Below are 13,735 nucleotides of genomic sequence, written 5' to 3'. Positions count from 1 at the left end.
AAAGTCATGGGAATAAAAGATTCAGAAGGAATATAGTAGAATTATGGCATTATGGTAGAATTGCATGGTAATAGATAGTAGCTACATTGTGGTGAGCATAGTATAATGTGTAGTTGTTGCATACGTGAAACTAATATAACATTGTGTATCAACTATATTTAAATTTTAAAAAATGAAAAAAATGTGTTAAAAGGTTATTGGGAAGCTTATAGAATCATTGGCCTGACAGGAGAAACAGGACTGAAGGTAAATTCTCAGGAATCATGTCCAAAACCATACCTCAGTAGCACCACTGGCAGTATCCTCAGCTCCCATGACAGGCACAAGTAACTTGGCTTTGTTATTATTCCCAATGCTAAATCTGGACATCTTTTCTGTCACCTGCAGAAAAACAATATGGATTTCTCCCACATTAAACATTATTAAGTTTCTCATTTCTGAATCTTAGTCTCACATGGGATCCAGAACACATGTCCATGTGTTATCTTCTAAGAAGTTTGGGGTAGTGATTTTTTTAAGATTTTACCTTGATATGAGATTTGTCTTAGAAGATTTTCCAAAGATAGCAAGGTGTTCAAAATGTTCTGGGTCTCTAGAAAGCATTATAAATACCCACTATCCTGTGTGTCTTTGGGAAGATAATGTATTTCATTGAAGCCTCAGGTTTTTCATTTGTAAAGGTTATTTTTCCTCATATCCTTTGGAAAAATTGATATATAAGCAAATGGTATCCAAATAAACATCCAGGGACCCAGAGGTACTTATTTTTTTCTCCTGGGAATTTATGATTAGCCATGGCAGATTTGATTTTCATACTGGCTCCCAAGCTTTCTGGAGGGTAGTAATGACATCATTATGAAAATTTATAAGTTTATTTAGTGCTCTATTTATCACTACATTTCCTATTATAAAGGATTGGCCTGCCAGAACAAAAGATAGGTATACCATGGCAAAATATGTTGTCTTCCCCAACTGAGGATTCAGTATTATATGTGTCCTACTTCATGAGTATTGGAAATGAAAGTTATGGCTCAGCACATTACAGAGCTTTATTTACAATAGCTTCTTCCAAACTGACTTAAGAGGATTTTGGTCCTCAGTGTGGAGAAATATAATAAGAAAGGCTTAGGCTGTTTTATAGCTTGATGGAGCATTCACTAATTTCCTAGAAACTGCTAAGTGCTTCCTATATATTATCTTATTAAATTCTTATTATACTTCTATGATGCATACATATAATCATCCTCATCCTATAGATCAGGAAACTGAGTCTCAGAGGAAATATGTTATTATTCCAAAGCCACAGGGATGTAAGTGACAGGTCCAGGGCTTGAGCTGAATAGTTAAGTGCTCTTAACTACTGTTTATGGTGTACTGTGAAGCCCTCAGAACTGTGTTCACACAAAGGACTGGTAGTCCTGAAACATGGAGCATCACTGAAGCCCTCCAAATAATGTTTGGTTCCAGTGAAATCATAACCTCAATCTGCCCAGCATTTCTAATTTTGTTCTAAGCATGTTTTTTACTTCTCATTTGACCCTACCCTGTGACTTGATTTAGACTCAGATGTGCTCTCCTTTCCCAAGGAGAACATTCCCTTTTCCTATTTTTAACATTGTTTTTTCTGATCCAGTTTGGTTCTTGTCTTGGATAAAGATATTTTTTCTCATACTTTATTAATTTCTGACCTTGGATATCCTGGGACTCCATTCCTGAATCTTCCGGAGGGATGGTGCCAATATATGATGATTCCTTGGCCCTTAAAACTTTGCAAGTGGATGTAGACCCTTCTCAAGTCATGAGAAACACTGTCTACTTCATCAGTTTCAACGACATCACCCTACCCCTTTCCTTCGCCTCTATTTCTGCATTCCTCAAAGCACAATTGATACCCTTTGATTCTTTTTTTTTTTTTTTTTTTCTATTCTCTCACCTTTGGAAAGGAAATCTTATCCATTCCGAGGGCTTCAATGAGCCCTTATGCTAAGGATTTCCAAATCAAGACTTTTGGTTCCAACTTCTTTCTCAATTTCTATTTGTATATCTCTAGTTTCTAGAGATATTATCTCCATTTGTAAAGGTTATTTTACACTCTAACTTCCAGCATGACTAAATAAAACCCCTTATCTCATCTCATCTCATCTCATCTCATCTCATCTCATCTCATCTCATCTCATCTCATCATCTTATCTATCTTTCTCTTCTGCCCCATTCTTTCTTTTCACTTTATTTCCAACTACTTTTATCCTATATTAGAACCACTAGTGTACCTATTGGTATCTTAGGAACAGATACTCTGCACATGGATAGCTCAGCATTTTTTATAGAAGGATTATAAATTCTTATTTAATAAAATCTATTTCTCAGAGTGTCAGTAGTAAGCAAGGAAGTTCACAATCAGAAGTGTTTATCTGACAACAAATGAATATGGGGGAAAAAGAGAAGAAAACCAAGAAACAGTCTCTCTCTCTTTTTTTTAAAGAGATTTATTTATTTATTTATTTATGAGAGAGAGAGAGAGACAGGGGCCTTGATCTTACAACCCTGAGATTACCACCTGAGTTAAAGTCAAGAGTTGGCTACCTAACTGACTGAACCACCCTGGTGGCTGGAGAAACACACTCTTATCTACAGACAACAGACTGATGGTTAACAGAGGGGTGGGGTGATGGATTAAACACGTGATAGGGATTAAGGATGAGATGCACTTGTGTTGAGAACCAGGTGTTGAATGGAAGTGTTATGTTACTAAATTATTATAATATGTTAACTAACTGGAATTTAAATAAAAACTTGGAAGGAAAAAAATTGGAGTTTATCTTAGATACTGAGAGCTAAGTGAAATCAGAAGGATCAAACCATAGAAACACACTAGAGTGGAACAACCAGATAACTGGAAATTTAAAACATTATTATTCTTTTTTAAACGTGCTGCTGATATGAGCTCACTGAACTGACCTCTGGCCAGTGGATTTAGTTCACCCTTAATATCCCATGTCATTAAATAAGCAACCTCTTCTGTCTCTCTGAGTCTAATTCTCTCATTCTAACACATCTTTCAACCCAACAGTAAATAGGATATTTTTTTGGCAGGGTGGTGGTGTCAGGGTGGTGGTGGGTGGTGGTGGTGGTGGATGGCTGTGGGACTTATATCAACTTGTTAGCTCTAAAAGCTACTGGATTGATTGCTAAGTTTTAAATGGATTTGTCATCCACCTTGGCAGATTCGAAAGCAGATTTTATAGCTTGCTTTAAAATAAAGTTCAATTTAATTCTTCCATTATATCCCAAGAGATTTGCCTTTTTGAATTATTTAGGTCTTGCTAACAATCCCATGACATATTATCCCTCAGCTGTGATGGATTAAGATAGGATAGATCTGCTTTTAGTGCCAAAGAATTCCGAAGACACTACTTCAAGTCTAGTTCATGAATTATCTCCTTTTTGAGTCTATCACATTATTAATTACAATCAGGAATAATTTACGTGTCTATTCTGAAATCATGAGTTGTTTCCTTAGTGTTGAGAAGTTATGACAATTTATCAAATAATGACATCATGTGATATAGGGCTCTAATACCCAAGGTAATAGCAATATTTGGGGACACATTTGCAATGTTTAGAGCTGGCCAAATCTATTAAGATACCTGTACAATGTGGAAAAGGATGTCTTCTGTCATTATTATGAATAAAAACTACCACAGGATGCCAAAATTTATGTGTAGCATAAATGTCTCCTGATCTTATCATGTGATGACAAAATGGGCTCAGATTTATATTTATATCATATATACATAATATATATTACACAATTTATAATATATTTTATAATTACAATAATTTATAATTAATGTAAACCTGTATTTATATCCATTCCTAAATCAAAATGACTGTTGAAAGCTTTCTTGGCATTAACTTAGTCCATAAAGTATTTCCCCAGACATATTTATGAACCCCCAAGATATGTGCCATATACAGATAAAACTGCTTCATCAAATGTAGGGACTCTTAGTGTTTTTTTTTCTTTTTATTGTGGTAAAAACCACATTACATAAAGCTTAACTTTACATTTTTAAGGATAAAGTTCAGTAATGTTAAGTATAATCATAAACATTCCAAATTCCCCACATTTTCACCAGCACTTATTTTTCCTTTCCTTTCCTCCTCCTTTCCTTTCCTCTCCTTTCCCTTTCCCTTTCCCTTTCCCTTTCCCTTTCCCTTTCCCTAACCCTTTCCCTTTCCCTTTCCCTTTCCCTTTCCCTTTCCCTTTCTCCTTTCCTTTCCTCTCCTCTCCTCTCCTCTCCTCTCCTCTCCTCTCCTCTCCTCTCCTCTCCTCTCCTTTCCTTTCCTCTCCTTTCCTTTCCTTTCCTCTCCTCTCCCTTTCCTCTCCTACCTCCCCTGCCCTGCTTCTCTTTCTTTCGATAATAGCCATCTTGACATGACAGATGTAAGGTGATTTCTCATCAGCTTTTAAATTTGCATTTCTCTAATGATTTGTGATGTTAAACATCTTTTTATATTCTTTTTTTTCTTTTTATATTCTTGTTGGCTATTTGTATACTATCTTTGAAGAATTATGTAAGTCCTTTGACCATTTTGATTATTTGATTTTTTTGTTGAGTTTTTTTGTTGTTGAGTTTTAAGTGTTCTTTATTTATTCTAAATATTAGCCATTTATCAGATATATGATTTTTAAATATTTTCTCTCATTTCCTACCTTTCCTTTTCACTCTATTTATCATGTCCTTTGGAACACAAAGTTTTAAAGTTTGATATAGTTACATTTATCTATTATTGCTTTTGTTGCCTGTGCTTCTGGTATCATATGCAAAAATTGTTACAAAGTCCATTGTCATGAAATGTTTTCCTATGGCTTTTTTTCTAGAAGCTTTACAGTTTTAGTCTTCATTTTATGTCTTTAAACTATTTGAATCAACTGTGATATTCGTTTAAAATGTGCTTCCAATTTCATATTTTTCATATTTGGATATCCAGTTTTCCTAGCACCATTTGGTGAAAGACTATCCTTTCTCTATTTAATGGTCTTGCTATCCTCATCACACATCATTTGACCATGTATTCAAGGGTTTATTTTGGGGCTCTCTATTCTATTCCATCAGCTTGTTAGTCTTTATGGCACTACTATGTTCTGATTACTAGAGCTTTGTAATATATTTTGAAATTAGGAAATGTGAGCCAATGACTTCGTTCTTTTCAAAACTGTTTTGGCTATATGGAATCTCTTGAGATTCCATATGAATTTAATTTTTTAAATTTCTGCAACAAAAAAAATGCCATTGTGACTTTGACACGGATTGCACTGAATCTGTAGATTGCTTTGAGTAGTATGGACATCTTAACAATATCATGTCATCCAATTCCTTAACTTAGGATGTCTTTCTATTTATTTGTGACTTCTTTAGTTTTTTTCAGCAATGTTTTAAAGGATTCTGTCTTCAAGTCTTTTGTTTCCTAGGTTAGATTATTCCTAAGTATTTTATTTTATCTTACTTTATTTGTATTTTTTTAAATATTTAAAAAGATTTTATTTATTTCTTTGATAGAGAAAGAGAGCAAGAGAGCACAAGCAGAGAGAGCAGCAGAGGGAGAGGGAGAAGGAGAAGGAGAAGCAGGTGCCCCACTGAGCAGGGAGTCTGATGCAGGAATCAATCCCAGGACTCTGGGATCATGACTTGAGCTGAAGGCAGATGCTTAACCAACTGAGCCACCCAGGCACCCCAAAACAAAGTTTATTGAGGATAGTAAAGTTACAGTAAAAAGCCCCTGAAGAGTGAGGGGACCAGAGAGTGTTACTCATTTTATTTTACTTTTGATGCAATTGTAAATGGAATTGTTCTGATCACTAGTATTTACTTCCATACCCTCGACTGACTGTATATGCAAAGCTGTTTGAGGAGAATTTGCCACTCTGTGTTGCAAATGCCCATTCTGGACATGCCATTGTCCATTCCAAGGGCATTGTCTACTTATGTCAGTGATAAGGAAACTAGAATGCTGTCAGATTCTTTGCAGAAGTAAAGTGAATGGTTACCTCCCTACATGGTTCCCTAAACCTCCAGTCTGTTCTGCTCATGCCTCATCTCTCATAGTCCATTTCTTTTTGTTCATCTGCCCATGACCACAGTATGTAGAATCTTACATCAATTTTAGGACTTCATTCCATAATCATAACTTCAAATCTAATATAATGGCTTCAATCCAGTTATTCAGAAATAGCATCTGTTACTATCTATACTTATATGTATATCAGTTCTCTTCCTCTCCCTCTCTCACTTCCTCTTATCTGTGCAGCTTCAGTTTAACTTGAATGGACAAGGTGATATTATGCAGTGAAGATGGAACCCAAGAAATTTGGTAAAACCTATCTGCTCCAGAGAAATCCTAGAATCAATTCAACATATCTTTTAGCTTTTTAGCTTTTTTGCCCCCAACTAATTTCTAATGCCCATGTGTTAGGGATATTTCTTTGCAGATTTTAATAATTTCTTGGGCAATAAGAGAGGCTGGTATAGATTGAAATGATGATGAAATTTCCTGAGTAGCTTCCTTTTCTAGAAAGATGAAATCCTAGAAGGGTCATGGGCCAAGGAAGTTCTCATTGAGAACAGTATGGCCACTGCATTAGAAGATCTAGGACTGAAAGGATCAAGGCTCTCTCTTCCCTTGTGTCCTAGGCATCCCTAGTATTCACCACGTGAATAGGTGGCTTGCTGGGAAATGTGTAGCCTGGAACCAAGGGATGCCAGTCTCTAGACATGCAATAGAAAGACAAGCAGTATGGGAAAGTGTGTTTCTGAGGTTAATTCAGGTAAAGATGACTTGATTTTGCTGACTTGTACCCTCCATAGCTCCTCTCCCTGCATGACACACACACTTAGGGAGTAATTCAGATTTGTGTGTGTGTGTGTGTGTGGGTGTATATGAATATGTGTAACTTCATTGACAAGTGTCAAGATATGCATGCTTTGCCATTTGTGTGGGTGTTAAGACTATATTTTTTGGTTGGGAAGGTGGATCTTGTTTATAATGTATCTATGATTTGGTTGTCTAGATGAGAAATGTCTAACACATATTTTTTTTTTCTCCCAGAATAACTTATCAAGACTAGCTCCACAGAATTGAATTGAGAAAGAAGGGCAATACATTCATTTCAGCAGAAAATTGACTCAGTTGAAAAAGCATGATATATTGACATCTTAGGTCATAAACATGATGAGTACTGGGGAGAGATTAAATTCTTCCCAAATTAAAAAAAAAGTAATTGTGGATATTAGTTTGGTACATGTGATTCATTTCTCCTATCATGCCTCAAACACAATTGATTTGGGAGAAAAGATGAAGTAATCATGAATATACAACTATTTACTTACTGGAAATAAAGTCACCAAACTTTATTGCAATTCAGTGGCAAAGATTGTTCAGACATCCTAGCAATGAACCAATAGAAAATAAATGATTTCTTTTCTCATTGAATAGGAGTTCTGATAGGGTGTTTGGCATGTCTTCCTTGTACCATAGATTGGGTGTACCTCAATTATTTTGGATGATTTCACTAGTAGTGGTTATAGCACCTAAATGATTACAGCAGTTGAGGAGCAGAACAGCCAAATATTTAGTTTAAGATTAATAGACTTGGAAAGTTCAAAGTCAGAATCATGCTTCAGTTTTAGACATGGCAGTCCCCACTGTCCTGAAGGAACTTAATTCAATAAAAATTTGAGTTTCTACTGTATGCTATATACTATACCAGGCACTGGGGAAGTAAAAATAAAACAGGCATTATTCTTGCCCTTGAGAAATGCCAAGTGCTGATAGACGAGACATATACACAAAGAGTAATGATGATATTAATAATGCTATTATGATAGGCAATGCTTATATGATGCATACCACATACCCAGCGCCATTTTAAGAACTTTATATATATTAACAAGTTAAAATAATAAACTAAAATTCAGTGAGATAAGTGAGACATATATAATAATTAGGGAAACATAAAAAAGATTGTGGGAGCTGAAATGAAGGATCAATTTATTCTGTCTATAAGGATGAAAAGATAAAAGAAAGCTATAGAGAGGAGATAATATTTTATTTCAGCCTTGATGAATGGAGTTCACCTAATTGATAGAAGGTGGAGTAGAGGGTTTTCCAAATGGAATAAAGATCTTTAGCAAAGTAATGAAAATATGGTAGGTGCAGGACACAGTTGATATGTCCTCCAGTGCTATAAATGACTGTCAGAAAACCTTAGAGGGGGGCAGCCCTGGTGGCTCAGTGGTTTAGTGCAGCCTACAGCCTAGGGTGTGATCCTGGAGACCTGGGATCGAGTCCCACGTCAGGCTCCCTGCATGGAGCCTGCTTCTCCCTCTGCCTGGGTCTTTGCCTCTCTCTCTCTCTCTCTCTCTCTCTCTGTATCTCTCATGAATAAATAAATAAAATCTTTAAAAAAATTATTTCTAAAAAAAAAAAAAGAAAACCTTAGAGGGAAGTACTAGCATGGCTTATGATACTGGGACGAGGAATGGGTTGAGAGAATAAGGGAGGGAAGAATGTATTTCTTCCCACAACCCAATATAACAAATTGGATAAATTCTGGGATTCTGAACATTTCAGAAAGTTAGTTCTTTTTTCCCAAAATTAGCCAAAGAACAAACAGGTTTTCATCAGAGAGGGGTTCCCATTTTTAATGTTCCTTTTCTCCTTCTCTCAATCAGTTAATGACATTTATTCTTTCTTTGTAGGAATCAGGTTCTCTTGCAAATTTATTTCCAGAGTTATGTATACCTGCTTTCTGCAGGTGAACCACATATATAGTTAGAAAAAACAAGTTTTTAGAACAGTCTCCAGTTTCCCACTTGCATGATATTCACCTGAGTCAGACCAGATTCCTGATATATGAAGCCCATGATTCTGTCTGACAATAATAGAAAAAAAGGGCATAATATCAGATGATAAGATTTTCCTCTGTGACATTAGCTTCAAAGAGCATGTATTCTCTCATAGCCTCAGTTTTGCTTAACTGACTAGGGGATGGTCATCCTAACTTATTAATAGTTCCAGACACCACTATCTCTTGGGGATAAAGAGTTCTTTAAATTTTCAGACATGTACAAAGCACTTTGGATAATATGTTAAGAATTTTTTTTTTTGGTAATTTAGGTGCTATTTTTCAAATCCTGTATTCCAATTCTGATAAAGAGAATCAAGATCAGAATAATTGGGAAAACATTATATTCATAGTTGAATATCATAACATTGTAAATTTGTCATTTTCCCACATATAAATATATAAAAAAAGTTTAAGTCTATATTAAAATTTTATCAGAACTCTGGAGAACACAGAACATTTATTCTAACATATACGTTAGTGATCTTGTATATACACAATCCTAGAGACTCCACCAAAAAACCTGTTAGACCTAATAAACAAATTCAGTAAAGTTTCAGGGTGAAAAATTCAACATACAAAACCAGTTATAGTTCTATTCACTAATAATAAACTATTTGAAAGAGAAATAAAGAAAACAATTCCATTTATAATAGCATCAAAAACAATAAAATACTTAGAAATAAATTCAACTAAGGAGGTGAAAGATTTATACACCAGAAACTGTAAGACATTGATGAAATAAATTGAAGAAGACACAAGTAAATAGATATCTCATATTCATGGCTTAGAAAAGTTAATATTGTTAAAATGTATATATTATCCACAGCCATCTATAGATTCAATGCAATCCCTATCACAATTTCCATGGCACTTATTACAGAAATAGAAAAAGCAATCCTAAGACTCATATGGAACCACAAAAGATTCTGAATAGCCAAAGCAATCTTAAGAACAAACAAAGTAGGAGGCATCATACTTACTAATTTCATACTGTATTACAAAGCTATAGTAATTTAAACAATATGGTACTGACATAATAGACACATGGATCAATGGAACAGAATTGAGAGCCCAGAAAGAAACCCAAACATATATGGTTAACTAATATTTGGCAAGGGAGCTGAGAATACTCATTGGGAAAAGGATCCTTATTTTAGTCACTAAAATAAGTGTTGCTGGGAAAACTAGATATCTACATGCAAAAGGATGAAATTGGATTCCTATTTTACACCACTTACAAAAATAAACACAAATGGATTAAGAACTTAAACATAAGACTCAACCACAAAACTAGAAGAAAACACACAAAAAATCCTTTGATGAAGATTTTGGTGGTGATTTTCTGGTATGACATTAGAATCACATGCAACATAAGTAAATCAACGAGTGGAAATACATCAAACTAAAAAGATTTGTTTGTCAAAAGAAACAACTGACAAAATGAAAATGTAACCTACAGAATGGCAGAAATTATTTGAAAACTGTTTCACTGATGAGTGGTTAATATCCAAAATATATAGGGATCTCATACAGCTCAATAGCAAATAAACAATTCAATTAAAAATAGAAGACTTGAATAGATATTTTTTCCAAAGAAAACACACAAATGGCCAAATATATGAAAAAGTGTTCTGCATCAGTAATTATCCAGGAAATGTAAATCAAAACCATAATGAAATATCACCTCACACCTGTTAGTATAGCTATCCAAAAAAGAACAAGAGAAAACAAATGCTGGCAAGGATGTGTAGGAAAGAGAACCTGGTGCACTGTTGCTGGGAATGTAAGTGGTATAGCCACTCTGGAAAAAATATGGAGGTTCCTAAAAAAATTAAGAGTAGAATTACCATTCCACCCACCAATCCTACTTCTGGGTATTTGTCTGAAGGAGATGAAATCACTGCACCAAAGAGATATCTGCATTCCCATGTTCATTGCAGCATTATTCACAATAACCAAGATGTGGAAACAACTTAAGTGTCCACTGGCAGATGAATGCATAAGGAAAATATGGTATATATACATACAATGGAATATTGTTCAGCCTTAAAAAAGAAGGTAATCTTGCCATTTGTGACATGGATGGACCTTGAGGGCATTATGTTAAGTGAAATAAATCATAAGAGAGAGGAAAATACTGTATGACCTCACTTGTATGTAGAATCTAAAAACATAAAATTCAAATTCATAGAAACACAAAGTAGGCAAAGAAGAGGAACACTCCCTATTAGATATGAAGATATGAAGATATACAGAAAACTAATAGCAATAATAACAGTGAAGAGTGGCACATAAATAGACAAGTAAACCAATAACAACAGAATTGAGAATGCAGATGGAGAGTTATATATATGTGACCTTAATATATGATAAAAGAAACATCACAAACCAAGGGTGGATTTTTTGGTCACTGCTGCTGAGAAAATCTACTCCTTATATGGAGAAAAATAAAGTTGAATTCTTAGCAATTACTATATATGAAGATGGACTACAAACGAATTAAAAAGCCAAGCATAAAAATTTAAGTCTATAGAATTAAATTTTGGCAAACATCTTTGGTATGGAAAGGATCTTTATTTATTACTTTCAATCCTAAACCTTAGGGTGAAAAATTTATACTGTTAACAGTTGGGGAGAAACCAGGAGAAGATATTTCCAATGTATAAAACTGCTAAGAAATGAATATTAAGAATATTTAAGGGGTGCCTAGGTGGCTCAGTTGTTTATATGTCTGACTCTTGAATTTGGCTCAGGTCATGATCCCAGGGTCATGAGATCGAGCCCTGCATCAGGCTCCAGGCTGAGCAAGAAGCCTGCCTAAGATTCCCTTTGTTTGTCTCTCCCTCTGCCCTTCCCACCCTGCTCATGTGTGTAAGAATATTCAAGAAACTCTTGAAAATAATCAGGAAAAAGGCAGTATATCTGATAGAAAAGTAAATAGAGTTATAAACTGGGAATTTATAGAATAGGAAGCCCAAAAGCTAATGAATATATGAATATGTGTACAAATTAAGATTTATAGATATGATTCTACACCAATCAAATGGGCAATCACTATTGAAGATATAAAAGAAATTCACTTATAGACTCCTTTACAAATCATATGCCAGAATATTCACTATAATTGGATTGTTTGGGTTTTTTTTTTTTTTTTTTTTGGTGTTGAGTTGTATAAATCCTTTGCATATTTTGGGTATTATTCCCTTATGAGATACATCATAGACATTTTTCTAAAGAAGATATATGGATGGTCAACAGACACATGAAAAGATGCCCAACATCACTAATCATCAGGGAAATGCATATCAGAACCATAATGAGATATCACCTTATATAAGTCAGAATATCTAGTATCAAAAAGACAAGAAATAACAAGTATTGGTGATGATATGGAGAAAAAGTAGCCCTCATGCACTGTTGGTGGTAATGTAGATTAGAATAGAGACAAGGGGAGCCTGGGAAGATGGTGAAGTAGGAGGATCCTAAGCTCATCTCTTCCCATGAACACACCTAAATAACAGCTACATCACTGCAACTAACCCTGGAAACTAACTGAAGCCTGACAGAACAGAATCTCCATAGTTAATCATAGGGTGGAGGCCATGTCAAAAATAGGGGGAAAGGTGGAGTCAAAGCTGGGAATCAAACTAGTTGGTGAGACTAACCATAAATGGGAAGGAGACAGCAAGCATGGAGAAGGGAGAGGAACAGACCTCACCACAGGCACTTCGGGTACCCCAAGCACCCCAGGCATAGGGGACCTGCAGTGGAAGACAAGTCCCCATAATACTTGGCTTTGAAAACCAGCGGGGCTTAACTTCTTGAATTTTTACAACTGTTAGAGTTCAACACTGGGAACTTTAGAAATCAGGAGTCTCAGCTCTGGGAGAGCTGGAGGGCATAGGAACTGAGTCCCTGACTTTAAAGAGCCAGCATAACAAAAAAACGAAACAAAACAAAACAATCCCAACCTAGATACCTATGGACACCTGTGGGAACCAAAAAAATATTCTCAACATAGCTTCATAACATTGTGCACTCTGACCCCACATTCTGCTGTGGACTTTCCCCATCCAACCTGCCCTGCTCACCAGAAGTCCCTCCAAAGGTACTTTATATGTCTAATTCTGCAAGCAACCCCAACAGTGACCAGCACCACTGCAAAGTGACTCTTGCCCTGAGGAGAGGGGAAGATAGCCACACACCAATTCAACTGCAGTCCCAATGGTGGGATAGAGGCAGATATCTGATCTGACTGCTAGCCCTATCCACAAATAAAAACCTCAAAGGGCAGCACAAGGAGAGAGCCCTGTAGTTCAAGGTCACTGCAACCCAAACAGACGGACTGAGAGCAGACATGTGGTCTGACTGCAGGCTCTGTCCACCAACAAAAGCCTCTCTGGTGACAGTGTAGGGAGAGTACTCTGAAGTTCAATCCTGGCAAATGGACTGAGAGAGGCAGCTAGCCTGACTCAACTACAAGACTATGGCAGTCCCAGACTGGCCCCTAATAGCACAGGGACCAAACTCTGCCCACAATAAAGAACGCCATTGCAGCTGACAGGACTGAAGAAAACATACCACAGTCACAATAGTACAGTGCATGCAACACACAAAGAGTCACCCCTGAAACACTTGGTTCTTGTGAACAGGGAACATTGTACCACAGGGCGCTAGAGGACCTCTTATTCATAAGGCCACTATATTGAAGATTTGAGAAGTAGTTGACTTTTCTAATATATATATAAACAAATACAGAAAGTTAGACAAAATGAGGAGACAGAGAAACACATCCCACATTAAAGAACAGGACAAATCACAGCA

The 13,735-nt window shown here is 35.8% G+C and overlaps 1 long non-coding RNA gene across 1 annotated transcript; it reads left to right on the top strand.

Annotated features, from left to right (window-relative positions):
• The first annotated feature begins 5,658 nt into the window (after positions 1–5,658).
• LOC140623007 (uncharacterized) lies at positions 5,659–7,545 on the top strand. The gene is made up of 3 exons (XR_012022681.1): positions 5,659–6,144; positions 6,696–6,829; positions 7,111–7,545. It is a non-coding gene; the product is annotated as an uncharacterized lncRNA (long non-coding RNA).
• The last annotated feature ends 6,190 nt before the right edge of the window (positions 7,546–13,735 follow it).

This window comes from Canis lupus, chromosome 32 (genome assembly GCF_048164855.1).
Source record: "Canis lupus baileyi chromosome 32, mCanLup2.hap1, whole genome shotgun sequence".
Taxonomy (NCBI): Eukaryota; Metazoa; Chordata; class Mammalia; order Carnivora; family Canidae; genus Canis; species Canis lupus.
Note: the sequence above shows the minus strand (reverse complement) of the source record. Positions and strands in the feature narration are given on the sequence as shown.